Genomic DNA, 19,800 nt, shown 5'->3' on the forward strand with positions numbered 1-19,800 from the left:
TGGAAATTGAGCATAACAGATGAAGGACAGAGAAAGAGCAAAGAAAAATTCATTCTCCTGTCTTGGTCTTTTGACATACAGGATGACCTCCTCCCCCTCCTCCTCCTCCTTCCTCCTTCCTTCTCCTTCTTTCTTCCTTCTCCTCCTTCTCCTTTTTCTTCTTTTTTAAAGATTTTATTAATGTATTTGAGAGAGAGAGAGAGAGAGCGAGCACAAGTCGGGGGGAGGTGCAGAGGGAGAGGGAAAAGCAGACGCCCCGCTGAGAAGGGAGCCTGACACAGGGCTTGATCCCAGGGTCCCGAGATCATGACCTGAGCTGAAGGCAGATACTTAACCAACTGAACCACCCTGGAGTCCCTAACATATGGGACTTCCTGATGGTTTCATGATGTTAATAACCACCATTTATTGAGTAACTATTATATGCTAGATGCTTTTTTCAGCTTTTATTGAATGTCCATAACAATTTGGGTTTTAAGCCACATTTTATGGATAAGGAGGGCAATGACTAGTCAGGTCATGTACCTTGTTCAAGATCATACAATTTGTAAATTATAGGGCTGGGAATGAAACTTACAGCAGTTGCTTCCAGATCCCATGCTCTTACTACTGCCCTACACTGGACATATGGGACTTCATGAGCAAGGACTTTTTTGGTTTTGTTATTAACTTCTATATCTGAGACCAAGGGCATCGTGGGCTTGGGTTGACATATGCAGTGAGTCCCAACACAGTTACCTGCCTTGCACATTATTTCCTTTAGATCCTGCCAGACTAGTATCTTAGAACTAGAGGGAACTTCAGTGGCCATCTTGTTCGGCATCTCCTGTATGGAAGTCCTCATTCACATCTAAGATGGATACCTTCTGCTTCAAAACTTTACTGTATTACACTTGAAGGACTCACTTCATATAGCTGAGGAGTGGAATGAAAGAGAAAAAGTCACATTTGTTTCTAGAGAGGTTAACCCTTGAGTAGAAAAAGTGACGTATCGATAGTGCCAGAGATAAGTCCAAGAGTCCGCTGTGTTGTTTTCAGCCTTAACCGTCTTTCACAGCTTAGGAACTCTCGTGCTAGGGAGAGAGAAGAAATGTATTCCTGACCCATAACTGTGATGAGCTAACCTACTTTGGTAATATATTTATAATCCTTTTGAGCTCCTTGGAGGAAAGATGCAATATGAATATAAAATAATAACAGAGCCAACCTTCAAGCATTTTCTGAATGCCCAGGTGTGGTTTGAGGCTTAATGAATTTGTGTTAGTAAAATATTCTCAGATCTCAGTTGAAGGGAGCTAGAGAACACAAATGGCTATTAATTATTATTATTGTCGACTCCTGCCCAGAGTCATAGAGATGGATGGTCTCTGCCATTTTTTATCCCCACGAGAGCAGCTACAGGTGCCATCCCAGTGTGCCATAAATGTCTAATCCCTTAGAAGGATTAACTCCACGTTGGTTGAAAAAAATAATGACTTCCCATAATCTATTCTGAGTAAACTGCTCTGTCCCCCTCCTGTTCCATCTAGTGACCCTTGGTATCTCTAATGAAAATAAAGTGCTCTAAAACCCTGCCCGACCCTTTGTGTTTCACACTGGCTAGTGCTGCAAAGAAACTTTACAGATTTGTATATTTATGTAACAGCAGAAGAGGAAGAAGAGGGGAGGTGGTTTGGCTTTATGTGTGGCATCTTTTGCCTACTTTGTGTCATACTGGTAGCTCTTGCCACCCAGAACATCTGTCCTAGGTCTATCTACGGGCAGCCTCTGCCAGGATTTTTATCAATTACTGTATTTTAAATGGTCTTAACCGCTCCAACAGAAGCTTCAGGAGTCAAGCCAAAATATGCTTCCTCGGTTTCACGCTTGTCCCAAGGAGGAAGGGGGAAAGTTGGTGGTTGTTTAACTCTGCCCCAATCACTGTCTGTTGTCATCGGATGAGCAGCACAATGGAGAGATTTGGGCAGATGGAATGGTTCAAGTACATCTCAAAAGTGATTACAGAAAAGTTTCATTGGTTTTTGAGATACAAACATTTAGCTGTTAAAATAAACAAACTTCTCCATCCCTACAATTATTGCTTGCCAATGCAGATGCAGCTCAGATGAATCCCAGCTCATCTTGAATGTGGCGCTGATGTCTCCAAATGAAGCTTTTTGCTATTTTAGCCAGAGAGGGAGCCGCTGGTATTCAGCTGAACGATCTTGTGACCATGTCCTCCCTGTTTTCCAGTGAAGTTTGAAGGACATTTCCAATCAGGTTAATGAGGACCTGCTGATTCAGGCCTGAAATGGTTGTTTACAACCCTCCACTTGTCTGTCCACGAAGAGCCCTTCTCTTTCATCTGCCAGCCAATCACAGCCTGCCAGTGTAACATCTGGTTTGAGCAGCTGCCAAGAGAGGAAGCACACTTTCTGTCCCCTCCAGCTAGTAGCAAGTGTGTGTAATTGAGAACCTGTAATTGCAAGAATGCACAGACCTAGGCAGGAACAGTGAGGAGGAGCTGAGACAGGAGACAAGGAAGCAGGGGCGCTGCCTTTGTGGGGCTTGGAAGGTGGTAAGAATCACACAGCGTGGGGCAGCCATTCCATTTCATCCGTGCTTTCGTAGAGAGGTTCTTGAAACACGTCCGACGACGCCGGTGCCACTTTTTAATTAGATGAAAGTAACAAACAAGCAACACACAAGAAAAAAAAAAAAACAAGACAGAAAACAAAGAAAACACAAACAAGAAAACTTAATATGTTCTTATACTGAAAATGTAAAGGATCGTTTATGCGTCTGGGAGGTGTTTTTTTGAGCCTGTGACTAAGTCCCCCCTGAGCCCAAATTTATTCTTACAGAGGCACGTGGCGGGAGAGGATAGAAACTGGTTTGTCGCTTCCCCCTTCCCGTGCATGCTCGCTCCCCTGGGCACACTGAAATGCTACCGCCTGAGCAGAAGATTCATTTCACAAGGACGGTCTATTAGCCATTTATTCCGTATCTTTTCAAGAAATTCCTAAGTTCTCCCCTCTTGGGGTCTGTTTGCTCTCCACGATTGTGCTCCTCACCCAGGCTGGTTGCTCTAAGGCGGCTCTGAGAACATGTTCAAAGCTCTGGGTGAAGCGAGGTAAGGAACCCTGAAGGTGACTGAGAAAGTCTGAAAAGTCTCCTCGATTTTTCCAGTTTGTCTTACCTTCTCTACAGCCCCCACCTCACTTAGGACCTCTGTTCTTGTGAGTTTCCACCTGCGGTTGGCTTGTGAAACAGTAGAGCAACTAACTTTGAACCTCAGTAATCTCTGAGAACCCCTCGCAAAGAGCAGAGCAGAGCACATGGGAGGCCAAGTCTGAGGCAATGGGCAAAGTGGACTGTGCCAAGTGTTACGATCAAAGCATCTTGAGCAAGGTGTTGGCTGACATATTGAGATCCTGTCAAACTTTTGCCTGGACCTGATGAGAGCATGCTTAGGACAAGCACAACAAAATAATATTGTTCTAGAAAATTGAGATTGCAGTTTAGCACTTCATGATATGTTGTTTTTAATATGGTGGTTACAGGGGAGTGTTAGGTCCTGTTATTCAACAAAGGTGTACTGAGTCCCAGGGACTTAGATGGAGGATATAATGGGAGCAAGACAGACATAGTTTCCATGTAAACTAAAATAAGTGTTCCGAGTCAATAGTCGTGATTTCTGATGGAAAATAACTTCTCTCCCGGGAGGAGATACATGAGCTGACATGACAAGGATGGCAAAGAGGCAGTGATGATACACGTGCAGTGGTGGGATGGCATAGCATGTTCAAAGGCCCTGTGGTGGGAAAAGAATGTGGTATGATTGAAGAACTAAAGAAGACAAGAGTGGCCCCCAAGAAGCAGGTGCCTTAGGTTGAGTTCCCTGGTGTAGCAGCCTCAGAGAGAGAGAGAGAGAAAGAGAAAGAGAGAGAGATCTGTGGGCAGGAAGTTTCCCGGTGAGTGTGCTGAGGACCAACACGCAAGGAATAGGCAGAGGGCAGAATGGGCTGCAAGGCAGTAGCAACAGAGGCCTTATGTGTTTCCTTAGATTGTTCTGCAACTGAGACGCTCTTCAGAGCCCCGAGGCTGGGGGGCCCAACCTTTCCGTTCCCAGATAGAAGATCTTGTAGGTTATGCCCAGGGAAGAGATGTGACCAAGGATAGGGCAGATTTGGGGGCTGAAAGAAGTAATTCTCAGAGGAAAACTCAGCTTCGAGCTGTACAGGCTTTTTGGGGGAAAGGTTCACTTATCTGTGCATACTGGCTAAAGGCATCTCCCCACAATCCTCAGTCTGCGTCTCCGGTGCTCTTGTAAAACTACCTTGAGTGGTTATTGCATTCTCTACTCTAAATGTGGAAGAAGAATTAATTTTGAATGGATGAATCTGTACCTCTCATGAAAATTAAATACAGTTGAATATGTATCAAGAGTTGGCAAATGGTGGCCCACGGGCTAAATGTGACCTGCTCCGTGTGTCTTCAAGTCACTCCTTTTGTAAAATCTTTCCTAACTCACGCAGTTCTTCTGTCTCCCACTGAGGTAGAAGTCATTCTTCCCTACTTGTGCTTTATTAATCACATCACCATACTTGTTGTCACATTTTACTATGAGCATGTATAAGTTTGCCTCGTTCGCAGGGCGGTGAGATGTTGCAGACACGGACTGTGTCCATTCAGTCCATTCAGCTCTGGAACCTGAGCACCCAGCCCAGTCCATTTCCCACGGTAGGCACAAGACAGCTGTTTGCTGCATGAATGAAAGAGATAAATGTAATAAATAGCCTTGGTACGAGGGAAGAACTTGAGGAGAGCTGTGAGAATACCATTTAACATTATTCAGAGTCTTTTATTTTAACTTTGTTTTCTCAACATTGTTCCTATTAGTAAGACATTGGTCAATGCAATTAATATCCATGTCCCTTTGGGATTCAAATGTTCTTTCTCCCTCCTTCTGCCTCCTTGCTTGTAGAGACCTGGATCTCAACTACGCCTGTCTCTATTTACCCCAGTCCTGCCAATGCCTTTATTCACCTTGGATCTCTGCACGCTGGTTCCTGGTGACCTTTGACAGTATCTTTACCTAGTGGCCTAGTTTCCAGCTGGAGTCTTAAATGACAATCCTCCCTGCCTAGCTTTCCATATTCTTGTCTTTGCATGGCCTGCTAGAAGTTTATCATGTCATGTTAAGCCATAGGACTCACATGGTGCTCCTCTGCCCTTTCCTGGAATTGGCCAGGATCAGTAGTCACCCAGCACTCTGCAGTTTTAACCATCCTACCAGCCCTCGGGCCTGCCAGCTCTGCTTAGCTCTGATCTGCAGTCTTCCCTGCCCTTCTAGAACTGGCACCCAGAAGGCATTCTGTAAGCAGAAATGAGAGAGTGGGGAGGTCACATCGCTAGGGTATGGCTACCTGGTACAACATGTTTCCAGACGCAAGTTCAGTCTGCCTGAAATCTTCTCCCTTCCTAGTGCAGCTCTTTGCTTGAAAAAGGAGTTTCTTTTCTCCAAAGGCAGGTTCTCCCCAGCGCTGTGACAGCTGAAGTGAAGCCCCAACCCTGGGTGCTGACAGTGCAGTGGAGCCTCGTGCCAGTGAACAGCATGATGGCGGGCATCATAATGAACAGTGATGTGGCATTCTAGGCTCATCATGAACATTTTGTACCATGCTGGATCAAAGCAGAATATGCATCTCATAAAGACACTTGTTAGAAACCCAGGTGTCTTTAGTGATGAGATGAGCTCAACATTGGTCAAGTCCCCCTGGTTTTTTAAAATGGCTGAAATCCAAGGGGAGCTGAAGGCTCAGTGGGCAAGAAGACATCGTGTCAGATAGCAAGGCTAATACATTTGGGAAGCCCCTTGATCTCAGCTCTAAAGGACCCAACTGCAAGATTGATACTATTTTTCCTACAGTGGTCCAAGGACTTATCCAACAACACTGCCCCCAGTGTTGAATGTTGTGTTTATTCCTTGTCTATATAGCCAAACTTACTTATTTGGAATTAAGTCCCTGACTTGGTGACCCCTGGGAAGTGGAGAAAACCAGAAGCCAGCCGATGGCATGGCGGGTGTTGGACCCGAATAATCCTTGAGAGAACACTGGTTTGCGGGGCACGTCTGTTTCATGTAAAGAGTTCTCAAAGGTGTCCGGATGGGTTTCAAGTCCCCTCCTTTGCCTTCTTCCCCATGGGTGGGTTTCACCTGGTTGAAGCAAAGAGCGAGAACACAAAACATCTTTAACTAATCCTGAGCTTTTTTGTTCACTCCCCAATTGGGTTTCCGGTCATATTGGCCCACAATTTTAGTTGTGGTGTTTCAGCTAAACAACAGCTGGGAGTTGACAGCCAGCCAGCTGCAGCCTGCTAGAGCAAACACTTGAGCTCCTAAATGTATAAAAATGATAAAATGACTAGACATATAGGTTTCTAATTGCAGCCAGGATTCTGCAGCTGGGAAGTCACCAGAAGATATATATTCTGTGTTGTAATCCAGCAGTCATGCGCTCCACCCCAACTGAAGAGCTCTTCCCTTTCCCCCACCCCCAAGATTGCTGCCAAAACGCGAAGTCCATTTCCAGCCTGCAAATGATGTTCACTTCTATTAAGGGGCTGACCCAGCTCCAGACTTGTAAATCCAGCCAAAGATTGAGCCAGGGAGATGGAGCAGTTGAAGTTCGAGGGGGACATGATGTCAGAAATAAGACTCAGATGCGGGCCTCAGGTGAGATTCGTGGGGGGTCACAAAGGCAGCCCCCCAGTCCAGCACCTCCTGGAACACCGTCCACGAAGTGCAGAGTAGAGCCTCTTGTTTCCTCTCGTCAACCTTCCCACCCTCCTCTTCACTCCCCTCCCTCCCTCCTATCTTTTCCCCTATTCCTCTTATCTCTAGATGCGTTTCTCCTTCCCTCACACAACCGGACAACTCATCATCCTTCTCTGCTGGGCCCGTTCCAGCAGTGGGGGGACGTTCATCTTACTTGAATGTCTCTCCCAAGCGTGGAGAGGGCTTTCTTCTTCCTTTGTAGCAGACATTTCCCTGACATCAAATATTCATCCTTCCGCCTCTATATAGTTAATCTTCCAAGCATTTGTTCTTGATTTGGGGGGAAGCACATGACCAAACTTATGTAGTTCTTTTTCTTCTGCTTGAAATTTGGCTTGCACGACTGTCATTTCACAGTGGATTTTAAAAAGCTGAGCACTTTCTTTGTTCTCTCATTCCCTGGAGGACTGATCTTCAGCCTGTTGGACTAACTAGTCTTAATAGCTGAAGGACCAGCAGGGCCGGGGGAGGAGGATGTGTGATAAAGGAGACCGAGCAGGACAGTACCTCTGGAAGAGTGGAAAGCATTCTCTGGCTATGTCACTGGGCCTACAGCACTACACTGCTCTGGTTTTTTGCTCTTTTGTGCTAGAACAAAAATCCTTAATGGAAGGAACCTTTTTTGGTGTGTGTTCTTCAGGGTCAAGCCCAGAACCTGACCTCTAACACACACGTAAAAGTAATGCTTATCAATGAACAGTGAATGAATGAACTCCAGTCAAATCTGGTTGGATCTGTTTGTGCTAATAGTAATGCCCTCCATTTGTAAGATTTTCCAAAATGTTTCCACATGTATCATTTTACTTGATGTGACTATTAGTGAGTTGTCACTTTTTTTCCTACACTTTCATGAATGCACCAGAAAGCACAAAAATAAGCAAGTGCTTTGAAGGAGAGAATTTAACGCGAAGGAGCAATGGCATGGATGATCCGGATGTGTCACGTAACTGGCCTGTTGTGGTTTTAGATCACAGTCAGCAGATCGTGGCCCGTGAGCCAAGTCCGGCCTGCAGGTCATTTTTGTAAATAAAGTTTTATCAGAACACAGACATGCTCATTCATTCTGTAATGTCTGTGGCTGTTTTCTCCCTACAATGGCCGAGTTGAGTAGTTGTAAGTGCTGGTCAGGCCCACAAGGCCCAAGATATTTACTGTTCAGTCCTTGATAGAAAAGATGTGTTGGCCTCTGGTCTAGATTTTACTAATAGCAGGTGCATGTGTCATGTTTAAGGATGTCAAAGAAGGTGGGGAAATCCTATCTGCCTTTGGAGCTCCTCTTGATCATTGGGTGTGTTTTCTTTTTCTTTTCTTTTTTTAAAAAAAGATTTGATTTATTTTTGCGAGAGAGAGAGAGAGAGAGAGAGAGAGAGAGAAATGGAGCATAAGCGGTGGGGGGAGGGGCAGAGGGAGAAGCAGACTCCCTGGTGAGGAGGGAGCAGGATGCAGGACTGGATCCCAGGACCCTGGGATCCTGACCTGAGCCAAAGGCAAACACTTAACCTACTGAGCCACCCAGGTGCCCTGGGTGGTATTTTCTGATCAATGATCTACATAGTACACTTAAAAAGAAAGTTTAGAGAGTAAGCATGGGGAAAATAAATAAAAACAACACAAAAACAACCCCTTCAGTCATCACATGGATGGAGGTTCGCTAGAGTACCCTGGGCTTTCCTCTCCAGTTTGTTGTGATATCTCGAAAGGCTCAGCGTGAAGCACTCCCAAGAGCCCATTGTTCCACAAGGCATCTGTGACATCATGCAGCCTCCCTCCTTATCTCATACTTTCTGTTATCTTTACACTTGAGAAGTCACTCCAGATGCAGTAATTAGGTCTGGGTGCCTTTCATCATCTGTGGAGTGGGTGCAGGCTGCCTTCGCTCTGAGAACTTAATTTTTTCCCCAAAGGAATCCTGAGTAGAGCGAACGTATGGGACCTCTCACACCTGTAGGCATTTTAGCAATTTCCTCTGATGAATCCATTTGTAACCCTCTGCTCAGTTATACCAACGCGTTCCTCTTCTTTTATTTCTCTTACAGCCTCTGAAAGATTTTGCCTTTGGCAGGCCCAGGAAGTCCTGAGATATCGTGAGATACCTGGTTAGCTGTGGGGAAATTTTTGCATTTGGATGACTTTTTAACTTGGATAAGTTGGGGTGGATTTTTCTACAGGCCGATGCTTTTTATTTATCTGCATGACAGCACCAGCATTCTAGAACAAGTCCAGTTCCAGGATTTTCAGTTTGCCTCTTTATCTTGGTGACTGTCATTTAGCCTTACTGGTTTTATCAGTGGGTTATAGGTAAGGAAACTGATTGCAAACTAGTTAAGTGACTTCCAGATTAGATTGAAATTCTGCAAGTAAAAAGAATATTGAAATATCCTGTGTCATGGAGGCATCTGCTGTGTTAAAATAGCATAGACTTTGGGATAAGAGGATGTGCGTTCAAGCCACATCTCCACCACCTGTAAGCTCCAGGACTGTGGTTGATTTGCTCTGTAACTTCTCTGTGCCTCAGCTTCCTCTTCTGTGAGATCTGGATGATCACAATATCATCACCCTCGCCGAATTCAACTCCATTCTGTTCATTTTGACAAAATTCTCCCGAGCATGTACTTTCTCTAGGCTCTTTGTCCAGCAGCATGGTTATACAAAAATGTGATTTTTTTTTTTCTCCTTCAGAGTTTGCGCCGTGCTGAGGAGTTAGATACAGAGAAAGATGGTTTCATTATGATTTGGTACAGATCCTATGGAATACGATCTGGGTTGTATAGGGACATGGGAGAAGGACGGTTTGCTCGGAGTGTCCAGGGAAACTTCCTCTGAGACATGATACCTGAACAATGATTGGTTTAGTGTCATCAAGCTAAGAAGAGGAGTATTCGGGGAGGAAGGAGCTTGAGGGAAGCATATTGAGAGGTGTGGAGGGGACCCAGGGAAGAAGACAGACCGGCAGAATGTGAGTGGTGAAGGAGAACGAGAAACCCGGGATGACTGGAACACCCAAAGGACAATGGCGTCATTTACGGAGCAGGTGATCTTTTGTCAGGGGGAGTCTCGTGGCCCCTTGAGAAACAGAAAAGAGTGCCTTGAACCCACCTTCCTTACTTGTGGAAGTTTTAAAGTCTCTTGATACTTTCAAGATTTCATGAGGCTTAAGTTCTCATGATCTCCTGAGTCTGTACACTTTCTTCTGTAATGCCGTGGGTTTCTACACAATATTTATCCACATGTGAAACTGTTCCATTCACTTGTTGCTGCAAATCACTCAGAGAAACATTCCTGAACACTGTAGATTCAACCCAAGGGCTTGTGGACAGATGGTGGTCACCATGGGTACCAGGAAAGAAAGTTTTCCAGATTATTTCCTTTACTGCCTTGTGCTCAAAACCTCCCTTGGCCTTTGTCCCCTCCTGCATTTGGTCTCCTAGGAACCCTTGACTCTCCTCTTTACTCATTCTTTCACACTCTCTTGTTTTCTCCTCCTCTCCCCTCTTTCTCTGGAGCCACAAACCACCCCCAAAGCCTCCCCACTCTAAGCAGTTGCTCCTTATTCTCTGAACCTTTTCTGTTCACTGGCAACCTGGCTCTTGAGACTTTGAGACAGGAGGTGAGTCAGGGGAAGCATCACCTTTTACTCTGTTTATTAAGGTTTTCCTTTGGAAGATAGTTCAGGTTCAAGTGTACTCTCTGGTTTTATTCCTCTTAGGAGATGCTTCTCAGAAGCAGAAGTTTTGTAGGTCATCCTGTCCTTTCCCTAATGTTCATATTTAAAGAAAGGTGATTGTTGAATATTATTCTCCCCTCTTCACTGACTGTTTCCATGTTGACTTTATAGGTCCTGCAGGATAATGTCTCAGTTTTGGGCTGAGGAGCTCAGTTTGTCCTTAGTGGGCTGTCCTAGAGAGGATGAGACTGTGTGTCTAATCCCCAGGCTAGGTAGTCACACAATTAAAAAATCCCAGTTCCATTGCTACAGCCTGTGCCTTCATTCTGCTAGCTTCCCCAAAGGTCTATGCCATTGATCACAAAATTAAACAGGTGTGAATGACCCTGAAAAATCTATCACCGCCATGGGAATGTCAGCCTACTCTTACATCAGCGCATTCATTGGCCATGAAAATCTTTCTTTAGCTAGCACTAGGGTTTTTGCCTGATTTTTATGACTGGGATAATAGGGCCAGGACCCTTTTGCTTGTGACAAAAACTCATGAAAACTAGCTTAAGTCAAAAAGAGAATCGATGCTCATTTATCAGAAAAATACAAGGGGACAATGGACTTCCTCTCCTCCCTGCATTCCTCCCTTTAAACCTGTCCATTCTCTTTTTCCTGGTTAGGCTTCCCAGATAGCAGAGATGATCACCAGAAGATCATCTGCTCAACTATTCATAGCTTTTCGGTACTCATGGTTTCTAGATAGGGTTCCTCTTCCTTGACAAGTTTAGCAGCAGTCCTGGGAGAGCCTTTGACTGGCACAGTTTGAGTCATGTGCATATCCAAGAACCATTGAGTGGGTGTGAAGGAATGTGGCACTCTGATTGGCCAGATCTGGGTCATATGGTCAGCCCTGTAAACATGAAATGAGCCTCTCCTGAAGCATTGGGATTGAGCATGAAGAATACTGACTCACCCAACACATGCTGGATTTATGCTTCTAATCCCGATGAATAGGATCCAGTCCTGGTAGAGTGGGGTCCAGTCCTCACACCCTGCTCAGCTCTGTCAACTCTTAGGCACTGGATCCTGATCCATACCCAAGTTATTGATTGGGATGCAGTAGTGAGACTTCCTGTGGTTAGTGTAGTGCCATAACTACCTGTGGATACACATCAACAGTGCATGGCTGCTGTCATAGTATCTAACTGTCCTCATATNGAAGGGTAGTTCTAAATAGAAGTATTAACATATGTATATAGTCTTTTATACGCATATATAGTCTTTATATATAAAATACTATGTTTTATGAAAGTGATATGCACATATATAGTCTTTACTTGGGAGCACTGATCTTTGAAAAATAATTCTCAATAATTCCCATTTCATAACAGTTATACCAGGAGCCATTATTACTCATGTATTTGTTTTGTTTATAAGATAATTCACACATACTCTAATACAGAGAATAATGTGAAGAATACACTTACAACTAATGCTAATACTTGCCAAATTGTAATGCTTTTACATATTTGTTTGAGGTTTATTTTTAAATAAAGAAATAAGATAAAGGTTGAAGCCTCCTTATATCCATTCAAAATCTAATTTCCATCCCTTCCTCTCCAAGATTACAAATATACTGAGCTGGTGTTAGTCATTCATATCTCTCTATCCATTTCTCTATCTGCTTCTGCTTTTGAATTTTCTCTTTGCTTTTTTTGGTAAATTTTTCTATGTCTGTATATGACTAACTGACAATGTTTTTATAGAAAATGTTAAGTTCTCCATTAATTAAAAGTAAACACACATACACACTACCACCACCACCGCCCAGAAAAACATCCTAAAATTAACAACAACAAAAAATCCTCAAATGTAACTTTTTCCAGGTTGATCTACCAGCTTTTGTGAGATGTTTGTAAAAAAAAGAAAGAAAAGAAAAGAAACAAAAAAACTCCCACTATGATTGTGATCTTGTCAATTTCTGCTTGTAATTATTTTTGCTTTTGTGTTTTGAAGTGATGTTGCTAGGGATATACATATTCATGGTTTTTGAGAGTTTCTAGTGCATTGTTCCTTTGAGGGTTATATTTTGTCTCCCTTTATTCTGATTAATGATTTTGCTGTGAAGATTTTTTCCATGTAGTAGTAATTGTTAGAGGTTTGTTTATTACTCAGTTTTCTCTTATTTTGTGTTTGCTGATCATCTCTCTTTTCCCGTTTTTATTATTTTTAATTCTTTTTTGGTGTGTATTCCATTCATCTTCTTTCTTTGGATTTACTCCATTTTTTTCCTTTTTGATCCTTGATTTGAAGAAATTCATTTTATGATATTTATCATTTACAGTATAAATTTGATAAGCATTATTTCCTTATATTTCTACCTATTTTGTGATTTCCAACATTATTTCTTTAAACCCATGGATTGATTAAATTCTGTCTTTAGGGATCTGATGGTGGTAGAGGTGGTTATTATTATTAAAATAATTGTTCTTATAGACTTTGAGGTAATGCTTGATTTCTAATTCAGTCCCATTGCGATCAGGGCACCTGAGCTATATGGGAATCGTTGTTTAATATTTATTGAATCTTCTTTATGACATATATGGTACCAGACAAATTTTTATGAAGGTTTGATATATGGCATAAGGATGGACATATTCTCTGTTGGGAGCAGAATTATTTAAGATCAAGCTTTTCAATTGCATTTTTTAAAGTTTTATTTTTTCTTTTATTTTTTTTCTATTTGATTTATCTGTTTCTAAAGGAAGTTTATTAAAAATATCCCAATATTGTTTGTCCTTGGAACTATTTTACCTTGTCTCATGTTTTTGTCTTAAATTTAATTTCCCCCAATAGTAGTATGGCTAAGTCAGAAATATGTCTAGTGAATCTTTTTTTTCCCCCAAAGATGTGTTTTCAACCTTTCTCTGGTAATTTAAGTATTCTTCTTCTAAGTATTATGTAGCCAAGGTGTTTGTTTGGTTTTAGAAAATCCAATAAATAGTAGCGTCTTTTAAAAGATTACTTAATTTTATGTTTACTGTAAGTGCTGACCTATTTGGATTAATTTCTTTCATCGTGTATTGTGCTATTTATTTAACATAATTTTTTCTTTGCTTACTTTTTTTAACCCCACCATTACTACCTCTGTTGGTTTATAGATTTTTAAAAATTCCTTTGCTTTTCCCCTCTGCCAGATTGGAAGTTACTAATTATTTTTTTTACTATTTTTAAAAAGTTTTCCTTAATTAAAAAAATATTGAAATATAATATATATACAGAAAATTGCACACAACAAAAGTGAATTTATCACAAATTGAACATTCATGTACCTCACATACAAGAAATAAAACATTGTTAGGGTTCCTGGGTGTCTCAGTTGATTAAGCTTTGGACTCTTGATTTCAGCTCAGGTCATGATCTCGGGGTCCTGGGTGGAGCCCCAGGTGGGGTTGTGACCTCAGGGTGGAGTCTGCTTGAGATTCTCTCTCTCCCTCTGCCCTCCCTAAAATAAATAAAGAAATAAACTCTTTAAAAAAGAAATAAAACATTGCCAATATTTCAGAAGAACAAAGAATTAGTGTATTTTAAAAATAAATATTTAAAGTTAAGTTCCACTCTCAGAAGCTTCCTGCTCCTATGTTCAAACCCGGCCTCCGGGACATGTCCCCATCCTTCCAGCCTGTGACTAGCAGCATAGAAAAGAAGAATTATGTATCATTTTATTGCCCTATACACACCTTGAGGCGAACAAAAAATTAAATTTTAACCATGCGGCAACTCTTGCTCATGCAGGCAGGTCAGTGTGGCAACCAGATCCGTGCCAAGTTCTGGGAGGTAATCAGTGATGAGCATAGCATCCACCCCCCTGGAACCTATGATGACCTGCAGCTGGACCACATCTCCGTGTATTATAATGAAGCCACAGGTGGCAGATTTGTTCCTCATGCTGCCTTGATGGATGTAGAACCTGGGGCGATGGACTCTGTTCATTCAGGTCCTTTTGGCTAGATATGGAGTCCAGACAGCCTGGTTTTTGGTAAGTCTGGGGCAGGCCAAGGGTTGCTCTGTAGAGTTGCCAAGCTGGTTGACTTGGTCCGGGATGTGGTACAGAAGGAGGCAGGGCAGACAGCCCTGACTGCCTACAGGGCTTCCAGTGGAGCCACTTGCTGGGTGGGGACACAGGCTCCAGAGGGCACCTTGCTCATCAGCAAGACCGCTTCATGAACACCCTCACCAGAGTGCTGGACACTGTGGCTGAACCCTACGACCACCCTCTCTGTTCATCAGATGGTAGAGAACACGGATGAGATCCACTGCATTGATAACTGAGCCCTTGAGGACTTCTGCTTACACACCCTTAAGCTGACCACACCCCCTGCAGGGACCTGAACCACCTGGTCTCAGCCACCGTGTGCACTGTCACCACCTGCCTCTGTTTCCTGGTCAGCTCAGCACTGGCTTCCACAAGCCAGCATTCAAGTTGGTGCCCTGCCTGCATCTCCACCTTTTCACTCCTGGCTTTGCCCCTCTGACCAGCCATGGGAGCCAGCAGTGTGGGGCCCTCACTGTGCCCAAATTCACCTGGCAAGTCTTTGATGCCAAGAACACGATGCCTGCCAGTTCACGGCCATGTTCTAGCACAAGGCCTTCCTCAGCTGGTACGCAGGTGAGGGCATGGACCAGATGGAGTTCCCCGAAGCTGAGAGCAGCGGGAATGACCTTGTCTCTTAGTACCAGCAGTACCAGGATGCCACCGCAGAAGAAGAGGAGGCCTAAGGCAGAGCACCATCACCTCAGGCTTCTCAGCTCCCCAGGTGTCTTCCTCAACTGTCCCTTTCTTGTCCCTTAGAATTTGCATTTTCCACCTCTTTTGCTTTTGTTCTCATTTTTTTTTTCCTTCTTCCTTTTTTGGAGTAGAGGGCTGTAGAACAGTGCCCAGCACACAATAGACACTCGGTAAATATTTATTGTTCATTTAATGTCTCCTCTCTTCCACTCTGGGAAACCTAGATTTCTGCCCTTCTGGGTGACCCTGTATTTCCTTTTGGTGCCCCCTTCTCCCATCTGCACATTTGATATTACCCTTGGTTTTTAAGATAATTCTCCAGGAAGCTGGGTCTCATCAGATTGCCTTTAGAACCATGCACTGATAACCCAGTAGACGGCCACCATCCTAAGCCCATGTGGTAGCCCAGGAGAAAGGAAACCAAGCTACCTCATAGCAGGTAGAGATACCTATAAGGAAGGGGCAGAGTTTTCCATTCTAGAGCAGGAAAGGGGGATCCGGGCTATTGAAGTCCTAATTTCCAGGTGTTTCCCTGCTCCTCTCTCAGCTTTAGGAGAGGTGCTAACAGTATTATCTCCATTTTTAGTCTCTTTCCAAGCTCTGTTCTGAGCTGTTTCCTTTTCAGGGGTCTGCCCCACTCTGTTGAGTATGATCCTTGCCTCTCCTACTTTACCTTCTTCACATGTTGGATTCCTTCCTTTTCTCCTGGTCAGAGAGGGGGACCAAGAGGAAGAGGAGACTGGCCTTGGTCCCAAAACCCCCGGAAATTCCCATTCCTACCTTTTCTTAATAAAAACCCAGCCCTGCTGTATATATATGGAAAAGTGTGTACTGCCACCTAAATATTTGAGTCATTCCTCCAGGGAGGGGACAAGGAGACCCTTCGTCTTTTGGCAATATCTCATCTCTTCCTTTTGCTATTCCCTTCCTCTCCCCACCCTTGGTTTTGTCCTGTCCTACACTTCACATTTCTATTTTAGGTTGAACTAGCTTTTTTTTCATATTGAAATGATGACGTTGCCCCAAGAGCCAAAAATACATGAGAGTTGGAAAAAAAAAATAAAGTTAATTAAGTTCCGTAAATTAGCTAAAGTTATACAGTATCTCTGTACTTTCCCACATGAGATGAGGACTTGAACAAACCTAACTCATCATTAAACACTGTTTCTCACCTTCTTTAATGTTGTTTTTAACTTTCATTTTACTTACTTGAAGCAAACAAAGTCAATTATTTTATATTCTTCTGTTACATAAATTTACCCAATTGCATCTCACTTCCTCTCTGTGTGCTGTTGTTGCTTCTTCCTAAAGTACATCCTGTAGTAGTTTTTTCAATACTGATTTATGAGAAGGAAACTCTAAACTTCATGTCTGAAAATATCTTTATTTCATCTCACCTGAATGACTTTTCATCCTGACATAAAATTCCAATTTGACAATTAAGAATTGTCAAACTGGACCATCAATACTTTGAATTTTTTTTTCTGTTGTCTTCAGGTATTTATCATTAATAATGTTAAATCTACACACAATATAATTGACGTCTATTTGAAAGAAATTTGTCTTTTCTATTTGATAGTTTTCAAGAACGTTTCTTTCAATTTTCACTATAGTGTGTCCTCCTATTTTCAGTGTGGCATCTCACCTATCTCCCATCTGTCTCAATGATCCCTGGTTCTGTATGGTTCTACCATTTGAGAATAAATCTTCAGTCTTCTGATATGGAAGGGAATTGAAAGGTTGCTTAGTCATATAACATGGTGGATGGGATCTGAGGGTCTGATTGCTTTTCATACAGACTTTCAACTAATAGTGTGTTTGGAAATTTTCTGTATGTCTCATAGAGACACTGTTTGCACCCATTTTCTGATGCCTTTCTCTTGTAAATTGGCTTGCTTCCTCTTGGTGTATAAATTTGAGGGATCTCTGATCTGCTAATTCACATAATACTAGACCATCTGCTTTCAATCTCTCAATATTTAGATATTTCTTGTCTGTTGTCATGTCTTCTATTCTCTGTGTGTTTGGAGATTTATGAATATTATTAAAATCCTTTACAATGATTTTGGAGGGGGGTTCCTGGAGATATAATGGATGAGTGCATATATTCAATCTTCAGTGTTTAAATAAAAATCCTTTCCATTAAGATTTTACAGACATTGGAAATTCTATTAACAGAAGATAGAATCCTTCATTTCATAATTAGAAATATCCCAGGGAGACATAGCACATTAACTTATAATTATAAATGGCTGTTATGCTTCCCTCTTTATAATTGACCCCCGATTCAGAATTAATTGCTTCCATATCCCTGTTATATCTCCTTCACATATTTACAGTTTTTGGTCGGCAGGCCTCAAGAACTAGACTGTGAACTAGTTGGGATTATGTTCAAGGCACTTTTGCACTTGAGTATCATTGGTCGCAATCACAGTGCTTGGTGCAGAGGACGCTTCATAAATGCTTCTTCAATAAAATGGAATAATTTAGAACCAGAATTAGCACAGAAACTTTCAGCTATGTCAGGAGTGTTTCTCAACCATTGGCGAGAAATTTCAACCAGATGTTCACTGCGTTTCCAGATTTTTCTCCCAGATTTGCTGCACAATTTGATTGATCTTTGGGTTTGGCAACTGGCATTATGAGGAGATTAAAACCTCAAGTAATGCTAAATTAACAATATTACTTTATGTTTTATAATTCTTTTATTGTCTGAGGATGTTTCTGTATTCATATGTTTTTTTAATCCTCCTATATCCCTGCAATATCAGAGAATTACAAGGTGTATTTTATTTTGTTTTTGTGTATTCTTTAGAAGAATACAAGATACTGGTGGGGATAATTATCATCAATTTGGAAAGTAAAGGAGTGTTTCCTTCTCTAATGTGATTTTCTGTAAAACTAGGAGAAGCAAAGGGTAAAGAGACCTCTGTTTATTCTTTTTATACACACAAAATAAAGTTCCTATTTAGTACAAATGGCTAGACACAATTTTAAGTATCCCAGATATTCTTGTCCACACAACAGCTGACAACCAACAAAAGTCAGCAAAAGGATTAATGACCACGTCAGCCTAGAGTAGAAAGAGTTGCCATTGTTAATTCTGAATATTGTCTATTCTATCCCAAAAGAAGCAGGAGGCCTGGGAATTGTGGCTGGGCTGTGGTTCCAGGAGAGAGGAATGGTATGGATTTGGCAAAGGTGAGGGTCTGTGACTAGACACTTTGAACAAAGTGAAATGGGAACATGAAGCTCCGATTACACAAGGGAATGTTTTCAAAATCAAGGGAAAGATCCCAGAGCAAGACTGCCTGATAAGAGCTTTAAAGGGTGCTAATTCAGACTAAAAAGAAGGAATGCACATTGAATAGGTTTATTTATTGTGGAATAAACAAAGACTGCAACCTCCAACCTCCACTAATTGGTATTTACAGTGCAGTTCTCAACTAGGTTTATAGAATGAAGTATGTGTGTATGTGTAGGTTTTAAAGTAAGCTCTGTGCTCAATGTGGGGCTCAAACTCATGACCCCAAGATCAAGAGTTGCATGCTCTACCCACTGAACCAGCCGGGCATCCCATGGAATGAGGTTTTGAGCTTCGATTTAGCTAGTAGAAAGTTGTGCATTTTTAAATGCATTAAAGGAAGCCAAAGTGGTAAATAAATCATTCTGCCATCTTAAACTGTCCACAAGGTGTTCAGTGAAAGTAGTGACCTGGTTAGCAGCCAGGAGACCCAAGTTTCAAGTCTGCAGCTGAAACATTCAATTGTTATGTAAATGGTGGGGAATAGGGGAATACTCCTTCCTCTTCAGAAAGATCAAATTAATTAACATCATATCATAGCATCAGGGATGTCGTCTGCTAATACCTAGCAGCTTTTCAGGTGTGACTCCCTTGGTTATCTAAAGAGCTTGTCAGTCTCCACTCTGAGCTATTTTTATGTTAGCTGTGAGAAAGCAGAGTAACTGCAGCGTCTGTGGCCATTGCTGAGTTGTCAGACAAAACAGACAACTGGTATCTCTGTTTTCTTCTCCTGAAGAACAGACAGATAAACATCTGTCATATAGGTAGGACTTCAGAGCTTTATGTTGCCAGCTGATGGAGATGACTTTCATGCCATGTGGGTTTGTGGAGGGAGGCTTTGTCTCTGTCTCACAGCTTACTGATGACCATTACCTTGCAGAGAACTCACCAACACCTTGTGCTTGACCTCAAAATGGAAGTTGGAGATTTACACGGTGGGCAAGAAAGCTGAGGACAGGGGCACTGGGTAGCTCAGTCGGTTAAGCATCTGCCTTTGGCTCAGGTCACGATCTCAGGGTCCAGGGATCGAGCCCTGTGCTGGGGCTCTCTGATGCCGAGGCGTCTGCTTCTGCCTCTCTTTCTGCCTCCTCCCTTGTGTTCATGCTCTGTGTTTCTCTCTCTCTCTCTCTCAAATAACTAAATAAAATCTAAAAAAAGAAAGTTGAGGACAAGTCAGAACACCTGATATAATTTAAGCAAGACCCTTAATAAACAAGTGGGAGCAAGATATA

At 42.4% G+C, this 19,800-nt stretch overlaps 1 protein-coding gene and 1 pseudogene across 1 annotated transcript in view; both read left to right on the forward strand.

Annotated features, from left to right (window-relative positions):
- AGBL1 (AGBL carboxypeptidase 1) overlaps nt 1-19,800 on the forward strand; it is a 689,944-nt gene that overhangs the window by 328,859 nt on the left and 341,285 nt on the right. The window lies entirely within an intron of this gene.
- On the forward strand, nt 14,247-15,254 carry LOC103660020 (annotated as a pseudogene).

Source organism: Ursus maritimus, unplaced genomic scaffold, assembly GCF_017311325.1.
Source record: "Ursus maritimus isolate PB19 unplaced genomic scaffold, ASM1731132v1 scaffold_27, whole genome shotgun sequence".
Classification (NCBI taxonomy): domain Eukaryota; kingdom Metazoa; phylum Chordata; class Mammalia; order Carnivora; family Ursidae; genus Ursus; species Ursus maritimus.